This window comes from Lates calcarifer, linkage group LG5 (assembly GCF_001640805.2).
Source record: "Lates calcarifer isolate ASB-BC8 linkage group LG5, TLL_Latcal_v3, whole genome shotgun sequence".
NCBI classification, from domain to species: Eukaryota; Metazoa; Chordata; class Actinopteri; family Centropomidae; genus Lates; species Lates calcarifer.
Genome location: NC_066837.1, coordinates 19941313 through 19963066, shown reverse-complemented (window position 1 = coordinate 19963066; position 21754 = coordinate 19941313). Strand labels below are relative to the sequence as shown.

General features: G+C 40.3%; 1 protein-coding gene across 1 annotated transcript in view; it reads right to left on the bottom strand.

Moving 5' to 3' along the window:
* The window catches only part of LOC108875774 (zeta-sarcoglycan-like), a 303691-nt gene that overhangs the window by 237223 nt on the left and 44714 nt on the right, over positions 1 to 21754 (bottom strand).

Sequence of the window (21754 nt, the reverse complement as noted above, 5' to 3'; positions counted from 1 at the left end):
CATAGACGAGAGATGAAACAGTATTTATCACCCAGGAACTATTTGAAATTACAGGTGGAGATGGATGAAAGGACAAATGGTTAGCAGGAAGCATGCCAGGATAAATGGATGGAATCTTAGATAACCAACTATGTTTGGAAGACAATATTGCAGGCACAACCTGATATTATGATTGAGGTCTACCCATCTCAGGTTGTTGTCTGGTTCCCACCCTTTGACCTGTTTGGCGTGGATGGAATACAAGACTCCAGCCAACGTAGCTCTAGGGGTTGTGTAGACGCTCAAATCACACTGCCTCAGTGAGGTGGTGATCCCTTTTGAGACTCTTTCTCTTACATTCACTCATCCTTGTCTAATTATTGCACTTGCAGCAGAATTGGCCACAACACTGCATAAAAAGCACAGGGCTCATTCTTTACCTTTGTTCTTTACCTCCTGTATTTCTAGGCACTCATCCCCGACTGAAGTAGTCTACTGTGTTCACAGACTGATTGTGCAACGTAGCTCTGAGGTGTGACTGTTCATGTAATATGGAACAGGTCATCTACAATGACAAAGGTCATCTCTGACAAAGATTACAAAGCTGAAAACGATTTCCACAAATTGTGCCTGTGCTAGATACAAAACACTCTATCTGCCATCCAGAACAACTCCCTCCTTCATCATCCTCGGATTTCTCCTCATCTCTGAGGGCTGAGTCAGGGAGGATACAGCAAACATGTCCAGTAAATCTGTAACAACACTGCACAACACAACAGAGGCAGTGTGTCAGCTGAGGACCTATCCTATCTCTTCTCCAGTGGAGAAATCATGACAATGCCAAAGATTGATGCCAAGTATTTTCAAACAATTTTCAAATAAAAAAGAATGTCACAACTTTAGCAAAAGATCTTAGTCTCCATCCAGCAGCAAGTAGAGATATGACTTTTGAGAGCAGTTTGGTGCTGTCAACACTGAGAAAGTGTGAAAAAAGATAGTCCATATGGTCAGTTTTAGAAAGCTGTGCTCAAAGCAAAATAAAATGGACTGTAAAGTCACCTTCGAAAGTACTTCTAAAAGAAGTCAAGTGCATAATGTGAAAAGTACTGTGTGTGCGTGTATCTTTGACATCTCTTGCTGTGTCAGGGGCCTCTGCTCTGATCCCTCTCCTCCTCCTTCAAGGGAGCGAGGGAAGGATCACTCCTTCTTCAAAGTCTCTCTTTCATCTTTACCCCATCACACCATCCTCTGGGGGAGGGCGAGGGGGAGCGGCAGAAGCAGACAGGACTGGCTTTTTATACATCCATCTCCTCCCTTGTTTCTCTCCTCCTTTCTCATTCCCCTTTCCTCTGCATGTTTCCAGGGCACTTTTAGCCCTCTTAACCCCTGAAAACTTTCTTAAATTTTACTTCAGTTTTCTGTCACCCCCCTTATCCATTTACATTAACTTTGCTCTCTCTTCTTTCCTCCCCCAGTCCCTCTCTTTTAATTTTCCTCTTATTTTATCAGTCTTTTAGAATAGATGCTTGAGGGAAGAAAGCTTAAATGTCATATATATATATACTATACATATATATATATACATATATACTGTATTATTTTCAGTTTGATTGGTTGCTATAATTAGTTTTATTATCTTCAACAGCCATTTAGCATTCTGTAAGTATGCATCGCTTTTGACTTTTGATGACTGGGGCTCCAACAATATCACCCATTTCATCCCTCAATTTCTAAATCTAGACCTTGTCATGAGTTGTGGGTATTTATATTATTGATGTATTAAGACATGTAGATACTGTATACTGTAGGTTTTCATAAATTCCAGGTCTGGGTTGAATCGCCTGTATTTTGCTCTGCTTTGGTCTTTGGAAGGTGAAGTGTGGGTGGCAGAGTAATTTCTACATTTACTCATTTGGCAGATGCTTTTATCCAAAGTAACTTACAAGTGGCAACGTAGGGTTCAGGGTCTTGCCCAATGACACTTCATCAGACAGACAAGGACAAACCTGAGACACACAGCCGCCGCTCTATTTCCTTGTGTCTCCTCACTTCACAATTGAGCTGTGTGCTTTCAGAGTTGCACCAACCCACTCGCCTCATCCTACTCCCTCTCTCACTTCCCTCCCTCGCCACCCCTGGGGACAGACTAAATTTACTGCTTTTGGTTCCCAGGAGTTTGTGAAATGCTGTTCCAACAGACTAACACAACCTCGGGGATGGTTAACACTCAACTCTGGGATTTACACTCTGCATGATCACTTTGCCGCTTTATCCCACACAGACACACATGCACGCTCACAAGCACAAACATGCGCGCGTGGCTGTGTGATGGTGCCAGTGTCATTGCCTTCCAAAGGGATTTGACTGGGATTAGTGTGTAAAAGCCAGTATCCACTTGATAATGGTGTATGCCTGTTTATGGTTCTAGTCTCCTCATAGTGTGCAGATGTGAGACAGTGTGTGCATGTGCTTTTGTGTCCCTTTTTATTTTGGCCACCGGTCAAAGAGGGCACTTCATTATCTCCTAGCTGCCTTTCATCCCGTGGAAATCTCATTTGAACCTCTCTTTGACTCTCTCTACTCCAATGTATTGATGATGTTTTCTCCTGCTTAGACTAAGTAACTGTCACATTTTCACTGACTGTGGTTATCACTCAACCCATTTCGGATCTCCCCTCAGTCCCTCTATTGTCAGCTGTACACACAGCAGACTATTAGTTTTAGAGGGGGATAAACATAAGAAGCTATCACATTTTCTTTGAACTAATTAAGCAGCTAGTTATCATTCAGAAATCTTTCAGTAATTTTATGTCAGTCACAGCTCAGACACTTCACTCCTCTATACCTGGCAGATATTGAACATTACTCAGAGCACTTGAGACAATATTCTACAAATCACGTCTACTCTTTATTGAGCTGAGTCAAACGAATTAAACGCAGTAAAAGCTGAGCTATTGGGGATACTTAATTTTAACATTTTTACATCTTAACAGAGAATTCACCTTATTCCAAAATCCTCCTGAGTAATTTATTCAGAAATGACTATAAACTATCACTGTTAATGTACCATGGGCAGAATTTTGCTGTACAGTCATTATCAAGTAAGTGGTTGAGTGAAATCTCAATAAGTGGAACAAAAGTCAGTTTTTGCCTAACTTGTTTATACTTACCTAATGGGAGGAAAACAATCATAAAAGAGATTTGTTTGAGAGAAGGATTTGTTGGTATTGTAGCTATTCACATTCCTCTTACTATCCATACAAAAATTGTTGGCTTTGCAAACTCTGAAAAAATACTTAGACCTAAATGGATAGACACTAATTCTGAAGGTGTAGAGATGGTTAGAAATGGTTGGTGTGTGTGTATGGTTAGTGGACCCATATTTCAATGTCATGTCACATCCTATTCCTATTACATTTGCTACTGCAATTTAAAAAAAGTATTTTACCATCACTGTTGACTCCCAAAATTAGCATTGGATGGCTTAATTCATGCTACTTTCTCGTTAGACCCCTGATTTGACCAAAGCCAGTTCCAATTAGTCCACTCCACGCTCATTTAAAAAATAGGGATGAAAAGAGTAGACTCACTGACTCAGACACTCTGGCTGACCAATGACTGATGGCAGTTATGATTTTAATTAGTTCAGGAGATCTGTTAGATGTCTGATTGCTTCTCTATCTTTGGCTACAGGCTGTTTGTACTGAATGTTGCTTTGGAGCTCCTGAAAGCTCATCACTCAGAGGACCTGTGACTTGTAGGGTGATGGTTTGAGTACCTGCAAACAAAGTGAAATATACTATACTTGATACCCTTTATAACACATAGGCCTTGGAGAAAATCACTTTTCCCAGAGTCACCACAGTAACTGCCTACAATGACAGACTAACATGAAAATACTATGACTACCACAACATGCAGCCAACTGCATTTTCTGCACTAATGCTGTCTCATTCATCAAATATGTCTGTCTACTGAAAGGTATTTATTACTTGAGTTCATTCCCTAAAAAACTTGTCATATATCAGGGGATTAGTCTAGTTGGTTTAGATGCTATGAAGTGTTTGATAAACTTAATTACTAGCCATTTAGATTGCATTTGTTAGCTACTAGGAGAGCTGGGGGTTGGAACAGCATTTTATTTTTAATACTGTATGCCAAGTTGTTGAATTAAAATGAATTAAATCAGAGGGGAAACTGCCCAAATTAATGGTAAGATAAGGCGTATGTTTTTTAGATGGTAGTGTTATTTGCTAAGTTTCAAACATTTAGAGGTGGCAAATGAACAAAATGAGCACAATGACTGGGAAGCGTACCTGCATAAAAGAAGTCTGTGCTCTTTCTGAGCAAAATGGAAAATAATTACACACAAATGGAACACAAGTAAATCCAAAAACAAACACACAATAAATAAATAAATAAAGTAACGCTATGATTAAAAAAAAAAGCTATGATTGAAATTACTATTAAAAGCTGTGCACAGTGTCACAAACCGCATGCGACCACAATCATCATGAGAGCACATTAAATTAACTGTTGATATCTTCATTAACATAATAAGTTACAGTGTAGTGCCTGAATACTCATTTCTAGAAGCTGGTAGTAAATTGGCCACTAGAACCCTGCAATTCCCACATAGACATCTTCTCCAAAATAGCACATTTGATGATTTAATTTCAGTACATCCCCTCTTCTCTGCAATCCCTCCTTGTCAATATGCCTCTGCATCAGTCAAACATAAAGAGTTATTCTCTGTTGCCACCAGAAACTATACAGTACAGTCTTTTGTAGTTGACAGACAGCTGATATTGTTTCACATATGAAAGGCATTGAAACCAAACCAAACAACTGAATCTCATCGGAAACTGTCAAAACACGCACGTGGTGGTCGATGGAAAAGTCAACCTGATATTGTGTATTCTTACCCAGCTGTCATTTTAGATATTCTTGGTTTCTGCAGGACAATGCTGAAAAGCAAATCTCATTCATTCCTTGGAGCACCTTGCAATGGAGAGAGGCTGGCTTTTATGAAACCTGCCAATTTACCCTCACACCAGCACAAGTTATTTTCATTTCCGCTATGATGTCTTGCCAAGGCACATAGTGTCTGTCTGCCTCTTTCATCGTCTGGGATTGTGCTTTCCACAGGTATGCCAAAGCCAAGGGCCGTGCTTTAAATTCATTATCAGCTGTCTTAAAGATGAGAAGCCAATCTGTCTGAGAGGTGTCTGGAAGGCTCTGTTACGTTGTCATGACAGAATGAGCTGTAGTGAAATGCCAACACACTCCCTGGAGTGTGCTGTGTGTGTGTGTGTGTGTGCGTGTTTACGAGACACAGAGCAGTACGAGTAAGAGGACAAGTGCTGTGAGACAATGCGTGTGTGCGTGTAAGATGGGTTTTTAATGCCAATGTTATGGCTTTAGCAATGCAGAGAAAAGCAATATTTTGCCTGCCAATAAACAATAAGATTGAATAAAATGAGGTAGCTAAGCACCAGCTTACTGCAACTGTACTTCCTATCATATACACTTGCTAATATACAGGCTAGATTACAAAAAAAAAAAAATAAATAAAAAATAGAAGAAGAAGAAGAAGGTGGCTTCCCTATTATGCTTTGTGACAAAGCAGACAAAGTTAGCAACTACCTGGTGAACATAGTGGAGCTTTAGAGATAAAGAGAGATGAAGAGAGAGGTGGCCAAAAAACACGACCTTAAACAAATGCTTATTTTGCCCATGCTTGCTGGATGTTTAAACAGTAATGCAATAAAAAGGTGATAATATGTCACTGTGGTGTTTGCATCTTGTTTTCACAGCCCCTGTTTGGTAAAAAAAAAAAAAATCTTTTAATGCAGTTTGCTTAACTTTAATTATGCTACATTTGGGGGCTTGCTCCTCAATCTGGAATACTCTGTCATACAACTAATTTTATGTTTTCATTTACATTCAGTTTAGTTCATCAAATTCCTTCTTTCCATCTTGTTCCCAGCTTACCTCTGCTTATCCTCTCTCTCTCTCTATGTCTCTCTCTCTCATTGTAACCTTGCATCCATCTGCATGCAGTCACTCATTAGTGTTTCAGCAGGGTGGCAAGAAGAAAAAGAGGGTGAGAGAGAGGCAGCAGGCGAAATGACAACTGGCTGACAAAATGACATTCACCAGGGACAAAGGGAGCGAGAGAGAGAAAGATACAGGGGGACTGAGATGAGTAAAGAACGCTGTAATAAGAGATTGACAGGGCGCAGAGGGAGGAGAAGAATATCAGGCAAAACAGTGAGGGGTAGAGAGAAAGAGGGAGAGAGATAAAGAATCAGAGGCAAAGCCTTGTCACCTAAATAGTGGTTTTATTTTGCTGTGTGAGCAGGGATATAAACAGCATTATGACACAGTAACAACACCCTGACAGCAGCCTTTCACAGCATGATAGTTGTGTATCTGTTTCATACTGTGTGTGTGTGTGTTTCAGACTGTGTGTGCACATAATGAAGCCTGTGTCTGTGTGATTGTGTATGCTGGTATGTGTTCATTTTCCTCTTACAGAACAGACAATATTAAGATCATTATTGTAAGGCTTTTGGGAGATGCTAGCCTGCAAGTGTGTTTTTTTTTTCTGTGTGTGTCCTTGTGTGTGAATCACCAAGTGTCAGCCTTTCCTACAGTATATTTTGCTATAGAGAGGGATAAGAAATCATGAGATATAATCCATGTAAAAGAACTGCAGTAGTCTGATTACTAAAATTAGAAGTACTAATCCATAAACCCTTAAACTGCCATCCTGTGCTCCATTATTTCTCTGAAATCATTAAGTGAGTATATATCACTGTAAGCAGAAAAGGAGGTGGGTATGCTCAAATGAGAATCGAGAAGACTGTAATCAGATTAGACTGATGAATCTTGCCAATAGGGATGCCATGAAAGATTGGTATCTGAGCCAGTGGAAGAAGGCATATTGAAGACATATGTGCTTAATCAAATTATGATCCTGTTTTATATGTATTTTAGCGCATTGTTGTCATTTCCAGTTGTTGTACATGGCATAAACATTATCATGACCACAACAGTGCGATGTGTTGATGAACTGCTAAATTCCACAGTGGTGTCTGTGGCATGGAATTAGTTTAAATTGGAAAATTGAATTAATCTAAACAGCCACCTGCAACACCTACAATGCCAGTGCTGGCTGGTGAAGTGGCATTTAGCTAGTGTTGCATGCAACCAATATAAAAAGGCATTACTTTTTTTTAAATCTTTGAATCTTTAATCTTTTAAGAGCTACTTGTGAGATTCTTATAGTTTGATACTTTGTGTTCCTTTTTTTCCCTTCCTTTTGTGTTGAGTTGTTCATTTGCATGATTTTTGTTTGTTTTTGTTGTCACCCGTGAGAGCTGTGACACCCCTTTTTATTGATTTTATACTCACACTACACATTTTAATTAGCATTTCTGCATGGCCTGAGAGTGCAACTTTTGTGGTCACACTGTACAGACCAGTTGTCTTCCATGATGTGGTGCCCGTGTTGAACATGATAAAACTGCACTTCAAGGGAGAAAGGCAGTGTTACTTTGTTCAGGCAAATAATCAGGCATTGTTACCCCACCCAACTTTATGTCAAACCAATGTGGCAGAAATGTGGCCCGATTCTTAAAGTAGTCGAGGAGGACCAATTAAATCTGGCTTAATCTGTACAGTATCTTCCCAGTTTAACAGTCAAACAAAATCTGCCTGAACTCACTCTTTATTTTGCTACTGCACTACACATGCAATCCTAGTGGTGAAGTGTGTGTGATTTAAAATTTGTGATGAAATTCTTTATCAATCTTGTACTTTATACTTGACATGATGATGGGCTTTTATTAAACTTATTGCTGTGCCAATACTAAGGTTATTGTTTAACCTATACCCACCCACCTCCTCCCCACTGTATTATGATACTTAATTGGTCCCTGTAGGGAAATTGTCAACTTTACGTTTACATAGAGGTTAGAGATCAGTGTCATTTCCAGAACAGCACCACTGAAGCTGGAGGCAATTCAATGCCATAATTGAGGAGTTTAAGAGGGGTGGACGGTTGCTGACAAGAGTCTTACGCTTAGTCAGAAATGGATGTTGTTTCTGTCCAGTTTTCATGTCAGGGTTCTTTGATTTGTTTGGGAAAACACAAATATCTGTATAAGCCACTGATGCTGATGAAGCACCACTGTAGCTGCATTTTCGGAGCTACAGAACAATTCTCTGTTCTGTTGCATTATGCTATATTGTATTTATCTGGTCCAACTGATATAAATGCTCCAATGCACTGAGCAATTACTATAATAATGAGGAGCTGTTTACAAATGTCTGTTTCACTCTATTGTTAAGGAATTTCAAGGATACTGTTTTTTATTGAAGCCACTGCCTCTCAGAAACATCCAAGGTTAGGAGGCATTTTTCCGGTGAGTCACCTGAATTTCCTTGAATTTCAATGAGCCTTCATAGTCATGAGGTTAGACAATCAGAGATAGAATCCAATGGATTAATACAGCTACTGTTAATACACGTGTAAACGCACACGGACTTGCAAAGCAGCTGTGGTACTTGCAGGGAATGTGCACACATACTACACACTACCAAATCCCCAACCTTTACTAATGCAGGGTTTGTGAGGAAGGAGGGAATGTACACTTTACTCTCTTTCACCCTAAGGTGGAGAGGACACACTTATTTATTCCTCCGCTTAGCTTTCTCTTACACACATATACACACAAACACACACACATGGGCAGCTAAACTCAAGACTTAAAATGGAGCAAGAGGAGAGTGGAGAGAGACCCTGTAATGTCAGGTTTCTTTACTGAGAAGATGAAAGAGGATAGATCAAACAAGCGGTGGTACGTGATACAGGAAATGTCACCCCTCCCCAGACACACACCACACACACACACACACACACACACACACACACACAGGGTGAACATAAGTACAGATGGACATATAAACACCCACAGGAAAGCAATGATAATGGAACATGTGTGACTCCACTTGTGTGTATATGTGTGAATGTGAGTGTATATAATCTACACACAGTATAATGTCATCCATGTTGTCTTTGGGGTAATTAATCACCAGCAGCTAAACAGCAAAGCATCAGCAGACTTTTTTTTTTTTAATGTATGTATATACTCTCAGCCTGCACTGGGACCTAAAACAAGGTCACAATAATATTAAAATGGATTCCTTAATTACAGTCACAACAGCACACTATAATGAACATGAACTACTGGAACCTTTGGAAAGTGGTTGGTAAATATGACCCACTCTAGTGTAAAACTAGACTATACTGTATATTTTTAGAGCTGATGAAATATGACCCTAGTGCACTGTGGGAAGGTGGGATACTGGAAGACAAAGATTTTTCTAAGTGACATTAGAAGTCACTTTGGATGTCATGTAGCTAGTAGTTGAACTCATTGAAAATCATTTTAATGTCTAGGGAAATTAGCCCTCAGCCTTGAGGCTTCTCTTAGGAGCTACTTATAGACAGTAGCATATACTTAGTGTTACTGCTGCCAAAGAAAGGATGCAGGTGCCATCTGAGCTCTGGTAAACCTTGCTTCACTTGAGTTGGGTGTAGGTAGGCTCAGTGTCCCACCAAGGTTCACGTTGGCAACCATTAACTTACAATTCAACATGCGTCTGTATTTGTTTCACACATAAACACAGGCTGCTTAAGAGTAATAAATGCGATAAATGTTTAGCAAGTTCTAGAAAATGGTGTGCACCATAGCTTTGTAGTTCACTTAGTCAATTTATGTGTCTTGAGTTGGTTGATAGGTATCCATCCATTATCTACACTCACTTATCCCAAAGGGTCGCAAGAAGGCTGGAGCCAATCCCAGCTGACACTGGGCCAGTCCATCGAAACACATAGACAAACAACTATTCACACTCACACCTACGGGCAATTTAGTGTCACCAGTTAACCTAACTTGCATGTCTTTGGACTGTGGGCTGTGGGAGGAAGCATCAGAGATTGATTGGAATCTGATTGCTCCAAAATCCTCAGGAAGTGCTTTGACATGCTCATTGTAATGTTACTGCCAATGGTAACACATAGTATGTTCCTACGCGTAAATGTGTATTAAAAGTGCAAGTAGGGTCTTTCAGTACTCCTGGTGTGTTCTGTTTTCTCCCAACCACTTCATGAGCATCACGCAGCCACCCTGTTCCTTAAATACAGTACAGCCATCTTTTCCCGTCTTGTTTAGTGAATGTAACCCACCCATCCTGTTGCTGAATCTTACCCAAAGGCTTTGTTAACTGAATGTCACCCGCCTACTTTATTTGATGAGTGAATTGCATCTGCTTTGTTTCTTGAATGTAACCCGCCTGCCTTGTTTGGTGAGTGTCTGGAATCTAGACATGCCCATCACTGTGCAGCCTTCACTGGGTAATCACCACATCACACACAGGAATCCATGATGAATGGCCTGGGTTGGAGGAGGGGGTGTCGGGGTGCTACATTTGAGTCCCCGTAATCCCCTTTAATCTGACTCTGCACATCAACATACAATGAGGTTAACTGCTATGCTAACGCACACAGACACACACACACATCACTCAACAAAATCCAGGGAACTTTCTCAAGGTCACATGTACACACTCGCAGCCTTGCACCAACACTCACTGCTAAGTAAACATCTTCTATTCTGTGCGTGTTTCCATCTGTACGTGCGCGCATATGGGTTGGTGTGTGTGTACAAATTGGATTGGCCTGATAGGTCTCCATTTACAGGGTCAGGCAAACCCATTCAGCATATTCAATTTGTTTTCCCTGCTGAGAGAGAGAGAGAGAGAGAGAGAGAGAGAGAGAGAGAGAGTGAGTGCAAGATGATAAGCAAGTAGTCCAGACTTGATCTGGCATTGTTAACAATTAAAGGGTCAGTACAGTCATATTATATATATTATTATATATATTTCATGGCTACATATCAGTGTAGGTACAGACAGTGGATTTGGGTGAGCTGACCCTTTAAAGTAAAGTAATAAGCTATCAAGGACTGAGTTTAAAAAAAGAAAAGAAAAAAAAGTCCTATGGATACAAATTGTCTGTGAGCAGAAGAGACTTTACAAATGTGAAACTCAGTGGTACCCTTTCTCAGGCTGATGCTGATCCATGTCATTTGAAAGTAGACTCAGCAAAGTATGACAAATGAGCATTCAATGGCAGCAGAGTCACAGTGGTTTGAAAAGGTCGTTCCGTGTCTCCTACCTCAAGTACAGGGCTACTCTGCTCATCTCCTGCTCGTGAATTTTTTATCATCTGTCATTTGAATACCAAAGCCCCCACTGTCTTCCATAATGTCTGCAGCAGACGTACAGACTATGTCACTCACTCTGAATTAACGAGGCCAGTTCCTTGTGTAACCATGCAAAATGTTAGATGAAAACTGTGTTGACCGGTTGTACTGACCTTTGATGCTGCAGCTGTGTTGAATGTCAGATTTTTTTGTGTTTGTTTTTGTACATTTGCTCGCCTTAGAGCAACAATAAAGCAGTGTTTGTCACCAGAAACATACAAATGGTGTGTACGCACAGTAAAATGCCTACAAATGCTTACAGTGTATTTTTCAAAGTCTCTCAAATCCCATGTGTGTGAGATAAGGAATGCTGGTATAACTCTAATAACTCCATGGGTTGCAGCTTAGCCCACCAGCATTGGAACACACACACACATACACAAATACACACCTCATCTCAATATTACAAAAGTAAAGTGTCAACTGCCTCTGTTCTACATGACTAATGAGCTGAAGAGCTGGGCACAGTGTAGTCATTCTGTGTGTGTGCATGAGTGTGCTTGAAAGTGTGCATTTTCCCATCACATTGTGAGTAGTGCAAGTTTCCATATTCTTTTTGTATTTGTGAATGTGAGTATACTGCTTCTCTATGTCACCATTGCTGTGAAGAAACTACAAATTCACATTGGTGTTTCTGAAAGTTGTTTGAAGGAATTCTGCTTAATCCTACAGTGTCCACAAATGGTAACTGCAGGACAGTTAAGGTATGGTAACATTAAGGTCACTCATATATGGTGGTTAATGTTAGGGAAAGATCTTTATTTCACAGCAGGCGTTTTGGCTTGTCATATTAGGTAAAGCACTGGTGTAACTGACAACAAAACAACAGAATTCCATCTGGGTGAGCTACTACCAGTGCTCTGCTCTTATGCATGCTGGCTAACTGTAATGGCTTACTGGGACACTCAGTGGAACTAAGCCATTGCAACCAAAATTTCTTACACCTGTGCTTTTGTGATGAGTCAAAATGTCTGCTATGGAAAAGTGTCTGCAGGAAAACAGGACAGAATGCTGACCTCCGCACAGTGACTCCATTGACTCTGAAACTGAACATGTATTGTTAACTTTTTGTGTAGTTTTTTTTTTTCCACATGGACTTACCTCAAGTTGTACCTTCAAACATGGATGGATTATGAGAAAATGGGTCCCACAGACTGAAAAAGACACAAAATGCCTACATGCTGTTGATGAATCACCAAGAGCTTTAGCCATTGTTACATGTACAACAGAATACAGCCTCAGGGAAGAGTTGTTCTTCTGGAAACATTTCTTGGAGAGTAAAGGAATGAAGTTTGATGCTGAACTCCCTATGTGTCTTCCAGACTGGTAAGTAAACATCTGTTAATGCTAATAGCTAAACCTAGCCACCAGTGGGACTCTGGATGCAAACCCTGGTGTCTGGTGTGACAGTTGTTAACTTAGTGCACCCGCCCTCCATCTCAACCACCCCCTGGTGCTGCCGTCAATAAATGTAGCTTTTAATGCATTTAAAAAGTACATTACCTTTTAACATAACCCAGTCAGTGAATACATTTCCAACAAAACACATTTTCTGTTGCAGTTTAGTTGTACAGAAATGTAATTTCTAGAGTTTGCAATAGGAGTAGGAAACCATCAGCAGAACATTGCGCCATTAAAACTGCTGTGAAACCCATGCCCATGAAAATCTTTTGGGGAGGCAAGAAAAATCCCACTTCACTTCTCTTTAGAGCACATTCTCATCATTACATTTCTTTTTCATTATGTCCCTGTAGGAAACTGTAGTGCTGCATCCAATTAACTGTCATTTTTGATTAGTTATTACAATCTCTGCATAATTTTGTTATTTTTTGTTGCGCCCCTTTATTAGCTTTCATTTTTATTTATGTCTTTGAAGGAGCCCCATGTTGACAAATCTTCTGATGGAGGCCAGAGTTAAAATAAGGACATAGCTGTGGTGTCATTACATTACAGCTGGCACCCACTCCTACCAGCCATCTATCATTTGACTTTGAGAGAGTGAGAGTGAAAAAAAGGAGGAGAGGATGGAGAAAGGAGAGAGAGAAAGAGAGAGTTTATAGCTGTGTTTTATTAATTCTTTAGGCTGGTGGCTAAAAGGATTGCAGTGGTGGAAAAAAAGAAACAACTGAGAAGTGGCTGTGTGATGAGGTAGATTTATTCCAATGTAAATAGGCAGGCTTGGCCCAGTGGCAAGGACTTCTGGTAAGGAGGAGGAATAGGGGAGGAGGGGTGAACAGAGAAGGGGGAGGGAGAGAGGGAATGGAGGAAGATAGGGGCATAAATGAATGGGAGATGTAGAAGAAGAGGAGGAGATGGGATAGAGAGATGTGGGTGTGACAAGGGGAGAGGGAGACAGAAGGGCTGACATTGAGAGAATGAAGAAATCAGATGAAGGAAAGAAGGGATGGGGACAGTGGGTGCAAATGTGAGAGTGGAAGAGTGAGGGCATAGGTAGGGGGATGGGGAAAGCAAAGAGAGAGGGAGGGAGAGAGATAGAGAAACATACATTGTAAAATAAGGACTGGTAAGGAGAGAGTGAAGGTAAGTTTGGGAGAGATGAAAGAAAGGAGGAATCTGTGAAAAAGAAAGAAAGGAGCATGAAGCTTTTGACTATTCTGTATCTACATATTAGATGAAAGGGGGCTTGAAAGACTGATAAAAACATGTTGTTAATGGAGGGAAGGATAGAAACAATGAAGGAAGGACTGAAGGAATAAGCTGTGAAGAGTCACTCGTCAGAGGTACAACAAGTCCTCCCACCAACGCAGAGGTTGAGAATAGAAGTGAAAAGAAGAGAAGGATACATAAAATCATGGAAGAAGAAGGGGTGGCACAATCGTAAGAAGAATCAAAAGAGGAAGAAGAGGAGTAAACGGTGTCTAAAGTAAATAAAGAAACAAACAAAATACAAACCTGAGGATTGATATACAGACATCAATTTACCCCGAACAGTCTGACAACAGGTCTCATGTCCTCACTAAATCCCAGTCTAGGAGAAAAGGGGATTATCATGATCATCATTAATAAGCAAAATGCCAGCAACCCTAAGCCTTCCTCTATCTAATAAATCCTCCCTGATCCACACAGGAGCATAATTAATACAGACGGCAGGGGGTAGGAGGTTAGTGTCGCCCGAGCATGAGTTAATAAGGAGGGAGTGAAGGAGGTGTGAAAACCTCCTAACTCCAAATTGTGTCTTTTCTATTCTGGGATATTGAAAGTTTACAAGGCATTGAGTAAATAGTGTAACCCTGTGGAATTCATTAACTGTATATATATATATAAAAAATAAATAAATAAGGTGGGTGGATTGGAAAATGAAACTTTGTGGAACTATTTTGAAAGCTTCGTTATAGGTAACAGGAAAATTTCATCTCTAACATGAAGTCCAAGGGAATAGAAACTGTTCCTGCACAGCGACTGAGATGAACTGGAGCGTGGAACAGGGCCATCTCAAAATGTTAATTGCACAAAATCAAAAACACAGCTTGCAAATTGTTCCTCTTGGCAACATCGATGGAAAAATAATTGTATTTTGTGCATGTGTGTGTATATGTTTGGAGGGTTCTACTTTTGTATGCCCAGGTGCATGGGAATTTAAAAAAAAAGCAATTTGTGTTAACTGGCATTTGATGTCATTTAAGGACCATGTTGTTTTTAGCACTTTAATTACAAATGGAATAAAACTGTTGTCACCCATTTTCTGGAGAATGTTTCTAAATTGATTCATTTATCTATACTGCTTATCCTTTAAAGGTCACAGGGGGGCTGGAGAGCGAATCCCAAGCTGACACTGGGCGAGAGGCGGGATACATCCTGTACGGATAGCCAGTCCATCACAGTGCCTAAATTGATTCCTAACTTTCATAAAACTATTGACATTGTTGTTTTTCAGCATTGAGTTATCAAAGTGCAGAGACATGGAGCTTGGTTGAGATAGGTAAATTGATATTTTTGACCCATTATTTATGGGCATTTATATATGTATCTGTCAAAGCTATATTGCTGTTTGTCACAAAGCTCCTGTAAGTAAGGATATTCACAGTCTGAAAGCTGGCTATTGAATATGTGTGAACTAATTAACGTCAAGGCTTAGCACTCTCAACTTTGTGTATTTGGCACTTTCTTCATTTAAAAGCATGGCATTGTGTGTTTTTGTCCAGTCTTTTAAAAGTCCACCTATATTCAAGGTCTGCTCCATTTTCACTGGACATACTGATGTAGTGTAAACTTTAGGTATGCACTCAATGAGCACTGTCATTAAGATGTGAAGCTCTTGAGTAAAAGCACTATGCTCTCTGCTCCCTGGAGAGAGATTAAAAGGGACTAAAATAAATCTGATAAAGAGAAAAAAAATCTTCCCAGTGGAGTTGTCCTTGACACATTCTTTAATGATGACAGCTTCGCTCTTTGGGTGAAATCGCTACCTCAGTATGCTGGCCCACAGCAGTTGAGAGTAAGATAAAAGATGCATCTGAGAACAAAGGTCAAGGTGAGCATTTTATCAGAGCTGAATGGAAAGAAAGATGAAACACCAGGAGATGTTCTCTGTATTACAAGGCGAAAAAAAATCTCATGACGCCATTGTACTTTTTACCATTCATGTATTTCTGTTGGTTCGCGACGATACGCTGCTTTCTTTCTGGTCAGTGCATCAGAAGAAGCATGAAGCACGCACCGCCTACAGTAGATCACCTGTTTTATGAAACTATCAGTTGTAAAGGCCAAGCTCTCTCTCAGTTTGTCTTTAAACATGGCCACAAACTTTGGCCTTTGTAATTTATCTTGCATGTTTGCTTAAATGCTCCAGGGGTTACTACAGCCAAAAACAGCAGTGCTACATAAATACTAACTTCTACTTTTTGTGCTCTGATCAAAATGTGGCAAATGGCCCAGAAATATCTAGTACTAAACAACACTTTCACCTCTTGAAAGTCAGTAATGTAAGAATAAGAGCCAGTGTGCAATGACAATATTTCTGTGAAATTGAGCTTTTTTCATATAGAAAGAGAATAAAAAGTGCACTGGGAGAGAACAGGGGATTTTTTTTATATATATATATTTCCATTTGAGGTTATTATCGCAAGTAAAGTGAGAAGGTTCGGGGGAACTTGTAAAACTAAAATTTGGTTATAATCTACTGTGGTGGTCATGGCAGAGGTCCCCAAACATGCATATATCTTGTAAGTATTAGTAGTGAACCAGCCAGCCACTGGAGTCTATTCTTTTCTCCTCCAAGAAGTCGTTCTGGGGTCACACAGGACTATTTGCTTCTTTATCACTGGTGGGAGTAGTCTTAATGTTTCATCACAATACCCCAGACACAATTTCTAATATACTTGCATCCACGTGCGTGCGTGCACCCACACACACACACACACACACACACACACACACAGAGGCACCCACATGCACGCACTCACCTCTACCAGCCCACCAGGCTTGCTGAGAGCCTTGATTAAAATTTCCTCCATGTTCTGCTTCAGTTGGTGGCATGCTGAATGATGTGTGTCCGCACACAGATGGAGCTCTCTCTCCAGAGACTAACTCTCACTCACACACACTCACACACGTACACACTGACGCACACCTGTCAGAAATCTTCAGGTGTCTTAAATTCCTCATCTGCATGAGAAAATGGGAAAACACCTCCAATAAAAATGCCTTCCTTCTTGTCCACTGAGCTGTAGAGAGACTATGGAAATCAGCTTTTTTTCTTCACGGGCCAGCTGAACGGATAAAAGAAAGATGACTTTTGTCCTCTGCATCTATGGATGAGGTCAGGAAGTCACCACAGATAGCCATGAAAAATACTTTTGTTGTCTTCCTTTTATATAGAAGTCACTTCAAATAAACCAAATATACATACAGTATTTGCATTGCATAAGGCAATGCAATGGAAAAATATATGACATTGATTAAATGAGACATTTTGCTGTTGGTACAGAGTCAAACCTCAGCATGTCATTGATAAAAATTACCCTCCTCCAGTAAACACCACTGGCTGAATGTCATTACTCAGTGTACCAGACAGTTCCCCCAAGGGCTTTCCGTTCCATAGACTATATGATACAGCAGGTTCTCAGCCATTTAGATCCTTTAACAGATTTAATTGAACATGAATTCTGTGGCGAGCCAAATTAAATCCCTAAAAATGTCATGCTAAGTTGAATGTGGCCATACAAGACAGGCTGTGCTGATGGACTGCCAACATTACATGGGCAGGGAGGGAAACCGCTGATTATGAGTTCATTAAATGAAAATTTAACGAGTTAAATGAAATAACTATTTGCGAGCCACCAATCTCACTTTTACAATTAATTATCAGTGCCCATCACTTGAGCCTTTGGTGGGAAAATGAGAATGAGCCTCTTCAGAAGTGGAATCAGCAAATCAGACACCCAGAGCTGGATTTTAATAGAATTTATTGACAATGAAAAGAAAAAAAAGAGCTTCTGAGAGGGAAGACTGTAAGGTTATAGATGAGCTTCTCTCTCTCTTTCTGTGCGTGTATGTCTCTGTCTCTATCCGTCTCTGTCTGCCACACCATGGGGAATGTTTCACTTGAAATTAATGGCAGCCGCTTCACTGCCCATGTTGCGTTTGCACTGTGTTACATTAGGTGGAATTTATTCATTCTCAGCTCTCTTCAGCCAGGATAGTACAACATTTCAATAAAAAAATTAATAAATAAAACACTGGAAATGCGCTTACAGTATATGAATAACACACTGAAGTGACACTCAATAACTACAGGAGGTGCAGTTAGTCAGATAATATTCACTGCTGTAGATTCAGTACCTCATCATGTGCCACAATACAACTCATAACATGCAGGGACAGAGTCATTAGATAATGTTTCTTTTAATGGATTTCCTCTTCTATGCCTTCCCCTTCTCTTTCTTTGCCTCTGTCTGTTGTTACTAAGGACCAGAGTCAAACTACCAGCATCCCTCTGTCCCTTCACTCTGCTTTTTGTCTCTGGGATTATTACTATTCAAGTCACACCAAGCAGCTTCTGCATGCCTCTGATCTTTTTGCAGCAATCCCTGTCTACTTCATAATTTTTTTCCTCTTTCCTACCTGCATTACTTTCTCCTTTTGTTCCTGTAAGCCATACTTTTGACTCCATTGCCCATCCTTCATCAGTGTTTGACCTTTTTGACCGGTTCTTGGAGAGAGCAGCGTGTTGGTGGAAAAAGAAGCTTTTATAAAGCCTACATCTGTTCAGCAAGGCAAAAATAATTCTAAACCAATGTTTAGTCATCACCCATTGACTGTCCTGTAAGCTCACAAAATAACCTCCGGAGAGGAAAACAATATGAGCACAATAAATCATGAAACACGCTCGTAAAATAAATCAGGGGTAAAGAAAGAATGTGTTATCCACAGAAGGCGTATTATGCTGTATGACTGGGCTCATAGGTTTAAGCATTTTACCTGTTCCTCCCTTTATCCATCTCATTCCTTCCTTTTTCCATTTGTGATGATGATCAGACATCGCCGCATTTTCTTAGTTTCTGATGTTTCACTTCATCACCTGCTTGTCCATTTCATTCTGTCTGACATTCCCTTTTGTCTCTCAGCATCTCGTTGCTCTCTTTCCTTATTTGTCTTTGCATTTTACTAAGGAAAGATGTCAAGTGGTAATATATTGCTGCAATAAGCCATTGTGTTTCCCTCCATCCTTCCTTTCATCATTCCACCCTATTCTCTCACTTCATCATCTCTGTCTCTTGGAGGTGGAGGTCGAGACTCTTTTTTCATAAGGTGGTGAGATAAAACCACAGTTTATTTCTGACCCGTTCAATGTATTTAATGATAACATTCAGCCACTGACTTATTGTATTTATTGTCTGCCACTGTGCTTGACTGCCTCGTATTAATGCACAAGTAAAACAAAATAAGCAAGAAAACATCATTATTTATGCTGATGAAAACACAGGCTTGTGTTTAGGGAGATATCCAGTTCAAATTCTCAACAGAGAAATAAGTGGAACTTGCTCCTCACTTTACAAAAAAAGTGTAGGTACCCTTGAGCAAAACACTTAGTTTGAGTGGGCGTTTTGGTTGTATGAATATGAAACAGCACTACTTTAAAAAAAAAAGCCTGAATACTTAGTTTGCTTTCCCTTGATAATAAAGTTTTGAAACAAAAGCACCTACAACATAAAAATAAAATATTTTCATCATTTTCTCTATTGTGTTTTCACTCATTTATCAAGCAAAAATATGCTGTCAGATTTGGTCTGACAGATTCACATTGTAACTAGTCCTATCTGTCACTAAGGAAAATGTGCTAATGAGGTAAACTTGAAGCAAAATATTCTGCCAACAGAACAGCACGTGACCTTAATGAGGACAGATATTGAGTATTTTGAGAAATGTGTATGCTATAAACAGCAGCACATAGTGAAATAGGTTACATGTTCTTGAAAAGCACAGCTGCTGATTCATAACTGTTTTGAATGCTCTTTGTGTTGTTATCCTCAAAAATGAGAATTTAAGCACAGATATCCACCTAGACCCTGGTTCAAGATAAGTTCACCTTAAAACAAGCTGCCACTTTATTGTTTATCCCATGACACACACACACACACACACACACACACACACACAGCATGAGTCATGGATTACAGCCTTGCTGAGGCGTATAAGAACACATCTCTATCCTCCCACCCAGCTAGCTGGCATAGCCTACTGTTACACATCACAAGAGCCCATGTCAAAACCACAGCAAGGCTTCAAGCTGCCTCATAGCATGTGTGTGTATGTGTGTGTGTGTGTGTGTGTGTGTGTGTTTGTTGCTTACTGATGCTTTAACTGTTTTCACTGCTCACACAATAGCTATCCGTGTTCATCTCAGTGTGCATCCTGTGGATTTTGTGTGTGAGACAGTAATTGCACTTAAACTGAATGCTGGGGTTGGACAGACACTGACAGCGGCTCCTGCCACCAAATCTAAATAAAGTTCATCTGGATTGGTTTCATTTCTTTTGGTACCATGAGGACTAAATGCTATTTTAGCTTCAACCCCACTGAGGAGCACTCCAGTGAAAAATTGCTGCCATGCGTGGTCCAGGTTCAAGTTCAGGTTTCGGCAAGCATCCACCCTGATAAACTCTTCTTGAGCAAAAACACCAATGCAGCTCCAGCTCCTCTGTGCTGCTCTGTGCCTGATTTTGACCGCTGTCCTCCTTGCCGAGGAGTGGAGGAGAAAACTGAATTTGTTTGATTATTTTCCTGTTTTTCCTGTGTTTTATAAGGAATCATAGTCATCTTGATGAATTGCGTTAGTCGCAGTTTAAAACCAAAGATGAAAACCTTCGCAATCCCCATTAGCAAATTAGGTGACAATAAAGTATACACACATGTCATCCTAAATGTGCACAGGTGTTGCCATTTTATAGGCTCAACTTTTTACTGCACCCATTGCACACAGCAGTAAAAGCAGTAAATTTAGGCACCATCTGAGGATTTTTTATTTCATTTTTAACTGCCTCATTTTAAACTTTTCAAGGGTATGCATGGAACAGTTTAACAATCAGAGGGTTGCAACACATGAAATATAATTTTCAAAAGGAGGTGACATAATGATCAAGACTATTTGACAACAACAGTACATTCCTTCCTGGTTCATTTTGCCTCCATTTGCCTCTTCTTTTAAAGAGTGTGAAAAGTGACTGGAAACTCTCAAAGAGAGAAAGAAAGAAGAAATGTCCATTACTGAAAATGGCAGTGAGTTGAGTTGACTGAGTGACTCTCACTCTGTGATGATGAAATGGAATAAGAAAGAGCTCACCACACACACACACACACACACACACACACACATTAATATATATGACTTCATTATATTTGGTTCAAAGTGTTCAGTGTGGTTTTATATTTTGATCAGTTTGGTTAATTAATGGCTTCTCATCTTGACAAGCCTCAAAGTGCTGCTAGATACCAACGCCCTTGTAGTTAAAACAGATTTGGCAGTGCTCCTAAATGATGCCAGAGCTCAAACATGGCTCTTCCCATGTTAGCCAACAAGTTGTGTCTGCAGATGAAGATTCAGTCTAATAGTTCACAGACCTTCCAGCCCACCCTGCTGCCAGCCCATCTACCCCACAGCTTCCATGTTGTCGGTGATTAGTGCTGGCCATGTTTGTTGCCAGCTACGATGGCTGGTTACTATGGAGTCCAACAGAGAGAGACATCTGGAGCTGGGTCGCCGGGGCAACATTGCAGTATGGGTCCGGATTGCTGGGGTGACTGCCTTGATCGCGGACCTCGTGAGGAAGTGTGTGTTTGGCCCCGTGTCATGGTGTTTAGGAGGGAGTCGGTGTAAAGAGGTGATGACGACTCTCCTTTCTCCTTTCCCCACCTGCCCTCCCATAGATGCAGAGTACCAGAACATAAGGAGAGTGCCAGAGGTCCAGCATGTGGAGAAT